Source organism: Pantherophis guttatus, chromosome 1 (genome assembly GCF_059756535.1).
Source record: "Pantherophis guttatus breed Tessera chromosome 1, ASM5975653v1, whole genome shotgun sequence".
Classification (NCBI taxonomy): domain Eukaryota; kingdom Metazoa; phylum Chordata; class Lepidosauria; order Squamata; family Colubridae; genus Pantherophis; species Pantherophis guttatus.
The window spans coordinates 35,333,126-35,341,927 of record NC_142063.1 but is presented as its reverse complement, the minus strand read 5'-3'; the positions used below and the strand labels follow the sequence as shown (position 1 = coordinate 35,341,927).

At 38.8% G+C, this 8,802-nt stretch overlaps 1 non-coding gene across 1 annotated transcript; it reads left to right on the top strand.

Moving 5' to 3' along the window:
* The first annotated feature begins 1,196 nt into the window (after window positions 1-1,196).
* Window positions 1,197-1,268, top strand: TRNAQ-UUG (transfer RNA glutamine (anticodon UUG)). Its single transcript has one exon. It is a non-coding gene; the product is annotated as a tRNA-Gln (tRNA).
* Window positions 1,269-8,802: the final 7,534 nt, after the last annotated feature.

The following is an 8,802-nucleotide window of genomic DNA, read 5'->3' as shown; positions in this document are numbered from 1 at the left end:
TTCAAAAGGTTTTCATTACTGAGTTTATACTGAATACTGCTGTTGTTTCAGATTATTCTATTAGCTTTAATTCTTAAATTGTGAAATGTTTTTGAGAATGGAGAAAGGAAGAGACAATTAATCAAGAAATTAGGTCAAAACTGAGCCATTTTATCTGATATACATTTTCAAGTATTTCTTTTTCTCCTTTGTCATTCTCTATAAAATCATATAATGATGTTTTCCTGCTAATGTAAATCATACAGTTTAAGAAAAATTTGAACATTATCTAACTTGGCTTCTGTGTTCATTACATTGTTCTTATTTATGCATTATAATAAAACAAAACATATCAGCCCATCTGAGGAGTGATTCTGCACCAAATCAGCAAGATATAAATTTTAACAAAAGAAATAAACTGAACACTTGGAGGCAAATTTAGAGAATCGTGTTCAGAAAAGGCATAGAAAGGATTTCAACAGAAGGAAAATTTTCCTCTTAATGGGGTAGTCCATCACAGCTTTAGTACTTATTGGCCTATAAAACTATAGTTTTTCTTCACTTTTCACTTCCTGTCTTCACTGGATAAAGTTTATTCAAAGAAAATCCATTACTGATGGCACAGGCTCCTACATTCCATTCCAGGCTAAAATTAACTGTTTGTCCAATTAATACTGTTTAGTGCTGATGTAACAGAAACTTGCTTAGAAGGTATAGTAGCTGAATGAGCTTCATTTTGACAAGAGTTTAGCATAAGAGCAACTTTTCTTCCATAGGCACTGAAAACTGATGATTGAAATGTGCTGCTGAATTTATCTGCATGCAGCCAACTCCTGAGAACTTTGAGCAAAACATTCAATTGGAAGAGATAGAAATATAAATCAGTGTTTGGGGGGGAAATCTGTATATGTCTGAGCTTGTTTGATTTTTCTTTTTTTGTTCTTTTCTGTTTCTGCTATCTCACTGCCAATAATAAATGTATAATAAGGAATCAACCTCAACAAGAGATTGGAGAGAGGGATTATATTGTTCATTTTCAAAGTAAACTGAAATAATTATAAGATAGACAAAACAGATACAGGTTTTCATGCATATTTTTCACAATTAGAACCATAAGCATTATTGAAGTTATGAAACAGAATTGATTTATGCTGTACCCAGTCACTATTTCCTAGGCTCTTATAATTTCAGATTATAGGTGAAAGATGTTACCTTGTGGTTCTATGGTGTAATGGTTAGCACTCTGGACTTTGAATCCAGCAATCCGAGTTCAAATCTCGGTAGAACCTAAACTTGTAACACAACATTTTAGCCTGACTACGTGGCTCAGTGGCTAAGACACTGAGCTTGTTGATCAGAAAGGTTGGCAGTTCAGCGGTTCGAAAATCTAGTACAGGTCTCTTGCGTGAGCAGAGGTTTGGACTAGATGACCTCCAAGGTTCCTTCCAACTCTGTTACTGTTACTGCCTTCACTTCTGCAGGCAAATGGCAACTGACAAATTATACCACCCTAAATTTTTACTGACAGCATATTCTGATCAACTATAATCAATGGACGAGCTGTCCCATGTTACAATGGTAAAAGCACTCAAAGAACCAAGATCTTTAAATAGTTTTATAATGTTATGGAGTATAACCTTAAGAGCACTCAATATTTTGACTGATAACCACTTTCATTTAAACATGCAAAATCTCTACTACAATACATTGAGAGCCAGGTTAAAACATTAGGTTAGGAACAGGAAAGCCCAGGTTTTCATCTACAGTACCTTCAACCAGACACCAGGTGAGACAGTTGTCAACACAGCTTTTTCACACAGGTTGTTGCAGAGAAAAATAAGAAGCAAGAATGTTATGAATACTCCTTTGAGCTACTAAATATTGCTGAGTACATTGTAAGCCGCCCTGAGTCTTCGGAGAAGGGCGGCATATAAATCAAATTTAAAAATAAAATAAAATAAAATGTGGGGTATAAATGTAATGAATAGATTAAGAAAAGGCAGCTGCTTACACAGGGGAGCTACGTGATCCCTAACTTTTGCCGTATATCTCAAGGAATTGTTATTGCTCATCAATATTGCTTGGGGAAAAAAGAGGACAACCCGTAGCAGGATGGACGGATTCAGTTGCAATGGTGATGGGTATATCATTGGGAGACACACACACCCCAAAACAGGTTAGGATAGATTGTCATGGGAAAAACCTATGTGGTCCCTAGGAGTTGAAAACTACTGGATGCCATGCCACCATTAAACTTCATTGCTTCATTCTCAAGAGGGAGCAAAGAAATGGAAATAGTTTCTTCCTCCCAGTATAAACATAAGTAATGCTTGTGCAAGCTTTTTTTTTCTCCACAGCCACAGTAGGTGCTACACATCTACATAGGTGTGAACCCAGATGCATTCATTGGAACATAATAGTTTTGGTGTGTCCAATGGAAGACTCTTTCATAGCCTAAATTGCAATTCATGTAATGCAAAAAGGATTAAAAATCCTCTTTCCTTTATCAGTTCACATATGGGTCAATAGGCAGAGCCAAGAATCTTAAACTTCCAAAATAACCCATTTTGTTTACACAATGCAAAGATCTACTACTGTTCCATTTATGATTTCAAAACACAGCCTATTTTAAATAGAATGAGACAGGCTACCATATAGCGTGAAACATGTGAGCCTTAATTAATTAAAACAACAACTCAGCTGTTTCCAGTAAATCCATCCTTGCAATTTGCTAAAATCCAAATTACTAAATTCTAAATTACTAATACAAAAACATGGCAATAAAATACTGCCGAAAAACAAACTTAATGTTATGTTTTTAGGATTATACCATAGATCTTTGCATATGCACACTTGTTGAATTCATAAACATAGAATAAAAGATGTGTTTGGCTTAAGGGTAAAAGGCTGCTGTGCTGCTCTAGAAAAAGTGTTTTGATGCAGCCATATGTACTGCCATCACCTGATTCCTTTTTAGTAGTGTTTTATCAAACTGCATTAGGATTAGCACAGCAGATGAGAAGGAAATGAAAATGAAATAAAACAAACAAAAAGCTCTGGTGAACTGTACAGGAGTCAGATTTTTGGAACTTTAGTTATAATTAAATCTTCATGTATGGAATACATGAAGCGAGTCTAGTAAATAGCAAAAGAAATTTGGGAGGGGGATGGGGATAACTGTTTTTCTAAATCAGTTATGTAATCAGCCTTGCTCTATTCATATAAAGATTCTTTTAAAAACCATGTTGATTGGGGGCAATGTTACCTCTTCCACTGTACTCAGGACTCTCAGAAAACTGAATCATTTTTTACACTCTCACTGAAATTACCAATATTACTTTACAGTGGGATTAAAATGATTCAGGTTGCAATTGGAAAGACACAGACTAGGAAGGAAAGCCACAAGATGTTGTGGAATTTACTTATTTGGAACTTTTCGCCGCAGGGGTCTCCAACCTTGGCAACTTTAAGCCTGGAGAACTCCAACTCCAACTCCAAAGTCCACCAGGCTTAAAGTTGCCAAGGTTGGAGACCCCTGCTTCACAGGACCGTTCTGTCAGTGAAGGATGTACTGACCTCTTTAGTCCAGGCTGACTGACTGACTTTCATTCCACATGAATTGCGGTTCTTAAATTAGCTTTTCAAAACAGCATGACTTTTCCGTGTAAACGGGGCTGTATTCTATTCCCATCAGTTCTGCCAGTGTGGCTAATTATTAGATATTCCATGTGGGAAATCATCCTGAGGTAATAAGCTGATCAAGCTTTGTCTGAAGAAAACAACAACAACACAACCACCAGCTCTCACACACTGCACCTTTTTATTAAAAGAGAACGATTTAGATTAGCAACACATGTGATGGTTGCTTTATAATGAATTCTATAAACAATCCAATTGACTGCCTTGAAAAACAAGTGCTGCAAGAAATGAGATAGATGCTGTCAGTCCTACATCTTCTGGTAGAAAACCCAAGCAAGTGCCTTTACAGATAGGCTGCGCCATGTATACACTAACATACACGGAGACACATATTTCAGTCTCAAAATGTATGTGCAATTAAGTTATCTGTTTCTTTGGAATCCCGTAGACTTAACAGCTCTGCCAACAACAACTGTATATCTCAGAAGCAGGTGCAGGATATTTCTATTCATAATTCCCATAGTTGGAAATGAATACCAATGGTATCTATTATGATCGAGAAGCATAATTATGAAAGCCAGACATCTGTATTGTCCTGTCAAATGCTAAGATAAAACTTTCCTGCTTCTCTGAGCAGGTATATGCAGATCCCCATTTTACAATACATTATGCCAAGCATCCATATCTGATATTACATTAATAGACTATTTTTTGCATTGATGGAATATAGTACAATAGAGTTAGTTTTTCCAGTTGTTATATGGACATTGTGCTCGCTGCCTACAAAGTGTTGCTTTCTAAAATTCCACCTTTTATACTCGCATGTACATTCATGCACCCTCAGGAGGCTTACACCTTTTATGTGATTTAGTATAACTTATGAAGATTAACTTTAAATACCAGAACAGTAAAAATAATTCTGATCTATTCTTTTTTCATAATTTTGGCAATTTACTTGCCACACCAGTGCTTTAGCTTCTTTGCCAGGGAGGGGCAACCTGTGACTCTGAGGACATATATAGCCCTGGGCCCAGGGATGAAATGCTCCCGGTTCAGACCGGATCACCCGATCCAGTAGCGATGGAGGTGGGTGATTCAGAGAACCAGTAGCAAAAATCCCTGCCCCCCACCCCCATGCCCAGCTGAGCCGCACAATCATCAGAGGCTTTTTTTTTTTACTTTTAAAAGCATTTTTTCTACAACCTCTTCGGCTGAAAAAATGCTTTTAAAAGTGAAAAAAAAAGCCTCTGATGATCGTGCAGCTCAGCTGGGATCGTCAAAGGCTTTTAAAAGAAAAAAAACCCTTTTTTTCTGTTAAATGCCTTGACGATCCCAGCTGAGCCGCACGATCATCAGATCAGGCAACTCAGCTGGGATCATTAGAGCCTTTTGAAAGCATTTTTTTACAACCTCTTCACTGAAAAAATGGTTTTAAAAGTAAAAAAAAAAAAATTGGCCACGCCCACCCAGTCACATTACCCCACCACCCCCAACCATGCCCACAGAACTAGTAGTAACAAATGTTAGATTTCACCACTGCCTGGGCCTTTTATTTGTGGCCCCTCAGAAGCCCTCTGGCCGTTATTGTGCCAAATGGGTGGTGTGGCTTTCAGGCAGTTTGAGTAGGAAAATGTGAAAAATATGCTTAAAATAGCTTTAAAAACATGGGCAAAATTTCTCCCCCCACCTCTGGGAAAATAAAACGAAACAAAAATAATTCTCAGTCTCTCCCACAGGCATCATTACCCTAGCTCTGTGGCCACAATCCTCCACCCCAGTGCTCTTGCCCTATATATTGTACATGTGTGTGCTTTCTTCATTCAGGCACACATGCCATATTTATCAAATGACAGGGGGGCTAGATGTATAAATCTGTTTGCTATGGATGATTTTGGGGAGGGTGTAAATCTTCTGAATGCCATAACCTGCTGGCTTTTATGAATAGAATAGAATAGAATAGAATAGAATAGAATAGAATAGAATAGAATAGAATAGAATAGAATAGAATAGAATAGGAAGGGACCTTGCAAGTCTTCTAGTCGAGTCCCCTGCTCAAGCAGGAGAACCTGTACCAGTGATGGGTAACCTTTTTGCCATCACGTGCCAAAAGCGGGGGGAGCCCACACTCATAATTTAATGCGCCCCACCCCCTCGTGCATGTGCGTGCGACCCCTCGTGCTCCCCCCGCTTTTGGCACGTGATGGCCTGATGGGCCCATTTTTCGCCCTCTCCAGGCTCCAGAGCCTTTCTAGGAGCCTGGGGAGGCCAAAAACAGCCTTCCCTCCCCCCCCCCGGAGGGCCTCCGGAGGCTGGAAACAGCCAGTTTTCCAACTTCCGGTGGGTCTGGAAGGCCCAAAAATCAGCTGGCTGGTGCGCGCATGTGCACTGGAGCTGAGCTAAGGCAACGCTCGTGTGCCCACAGATATGGCTCCGTGTGCCACCTGTGGCACTCATGCCATAGGTTCGCCATCACGGATCTATACTATTTCAGATAAGTGATAGTTTCTTCTTAAAAACCTTCAGTGATGGTGCGCCCATGATTTCTGAAAGCAAGCTATTCCACTGGTCAATTGTGCTCACTGTTAGGAAGTTTCTCCTTAATTCCAGGTTGCTTCTCCCTTTGGTTAGTTTCCAACCATTGTTTCTTGTCCTACCCTCTGGTGCTTTTAATAATTTGACCCCTTCTTCTTTGTGGCAGCCCCTCAAATACTGGAATACTTCTATCATGTCGCCCCTAATTCTTCTTTTCTTTAGACTAGCCAAACCCAAATCCTGCAGCCGTTCTTCATATATTTTAGTCTCCAAGCCTTTGATCGTCTTTGTTGCTCTTCTCTGAACTTTTCCCAAGATCTCAACATATTTTTTGTACTATGGTGACCAAAATTGGTTGCAATATTCCAGGTGTGGTCTTATTAGGGTTTTATAAAGTGGTACTAGTAGTTCACGTGCTCTTGATTCTATATCTCTGTTTATACAACCCAGGATTGTATTAGCTTTTTTGGCTGTTGTTGCACACTGCTGTCTCATATTCAAGTGATGTGACCATCCACTAGGACTCCAAGGTCCCTCTCACAGTTACTGTTTTTGAGCCAGGTCTCATCTAATCTGTACTTATACCTTTAATTTTTCCTGCCTAAATGTAAAACTTGGCTTTTCTTCACATTAAAATTCATTTTGTTGGATAGGGCCCATTGTTCAAGTTTGTCAATATCTTTTTGGATCCTGAGCTTGTCTTCTGGGATATTGGCTATTCTTGCCAATTTAGTGTCATCTGCAAATTTGATAAATTGCCCTTCTAATCCCTCATCTAAGTCATTTATGAAGATATTGAAGAGTACTGAGCCTGAGATGGAGCCTTGTGATATCCCACCTCTTCCCTCCATGTGGATGTAGTACAATTAAGGACTACTCGTTGAGTACGGTTTGTCAGCCAATGCAAATCCATCTGGTGGTGATGTTGTCTATTCCACATTTTTCTAGTTTACCAAGATGGGCCTGCAAAGGCTAAATGCTGGGATTCTTACTTCTAGTTTTCATATTTTTGGCAGAGATACTCTGGGATTCAATTGAAAGCCTCACCCCATAGTCTGTTTAATAAGAAGCAGTCCAAAGTGCCCATTAGAATACCTAAACTGGAGTCTTGCAAGGCAAGGGAGATTACAAAGCAATTAGCAATTTAGGATCACTCTTTGTCTTGCCTGGCTCATATCATCATTTTAATCCTGAAAATTTATGCTATTCAATATTTATGCTACCCCATCAATTGTATCCAAAGTGCTTTCTTATTCTAATTTAGAAATTATTGTTTCATTCTCTAGCCCTAATGTAGTAACCTCATTCACTTGGAGGAGAATAACCAAACAATGTACAGAAAGTGCATAACTGTATCTGAAATACTGTGAAATTGGAGTAAGAGACGACTAGCAAAATAATTAAACAAATCTGTCTAAAAAAAGCTGCATTGAACTACAAAGCATGTTGCCTATTAGATTTCAGTATGTTGAAACCAAAAGCCGCTGCATAATTCCTGGATTAAGCACCAGTCAAAGAACAATGTGAAGATGAGTTTATATTGTAAAGCACAGATTGCAAAACCAACTTTTCTTATCAGCCCTTGCGATCTTTAAAAAAGGAAAATACTACAACAATGAATTAAATGACTTCATTTTGGCACTACACATTTTCTGTGGAAATAAGAGTTTTAGGTTAAACTGAGATAAAAATTCTTATCTCAGCAAAATATGGAAGTATATTTAAGATGACAAAATAAATACCAAGATTCAAACAAACAGATAAATAAAATGGGTCTTAAGAGAAAAAAGAGTTAAGAGAAAGAAATATTAAGCAATAATCAAAGACAGTACTTGCATACATCAATGCATATGTATTATTCCCTTTGGGCGCAATGTGTACAGAAACATATGCGTGACATTAAAACATATGGAATTGAATGTTTATATCTTAATGCTAGCTAGAAAACAAAGCTCAAGCTATACCCTCAATGTGTCCTTCGTGTCCCAATTCAACCAACACAGGAACTTTTGGGATCTTCAGGATACATCCATAAAACAAAAAGCAGTTATCTGAGATCTGCAAGTGGGCATCGGGCACCACCCAGAGGCTACCATAGGAGGACAAATTATGCATTGCAAAGATCACTTGGAGGTGGGAGATACTTTCAGTGTAATCTACCAAACCCCTGCATGGATTTTCCCCGTGACTACGTAGGACAGACGGGGAGACTCAAACTCTTTGGTAGCCTCACATTGCAATGAACAAGGACACACTTTCATCTTTGCAGTGACTAAGATTGTTGGATGAGCAAGCACAAAAACAGCCAGGGAAGTGATCGAAGCCTGGGAAACAGGCCACTTGTCAATCAACAGGAATGCTGATTTACCACCAGCCTATCAAGTACTTAGAAGGTGAGGGCTGGGCTCCACAAGCAAAAGGCAGCTAATCATGTAAAAGCCAGCTATCAACACACCCCAATCAGCATCTAAAAAGCCACTTACAACAGGCACTACAAATACCACACGCAAAACAGCACACACTCTGCCAGAGAGAAGTTCCCTGAAGATTGGAAGCTTGGAAGCTTGGAAGACAAAACCTCTGGTCCTGGTAACCAACCCAGATTGAATTCTAAAGCAAAGCAATTATCATTTAATTTTTATTATTTTTGTG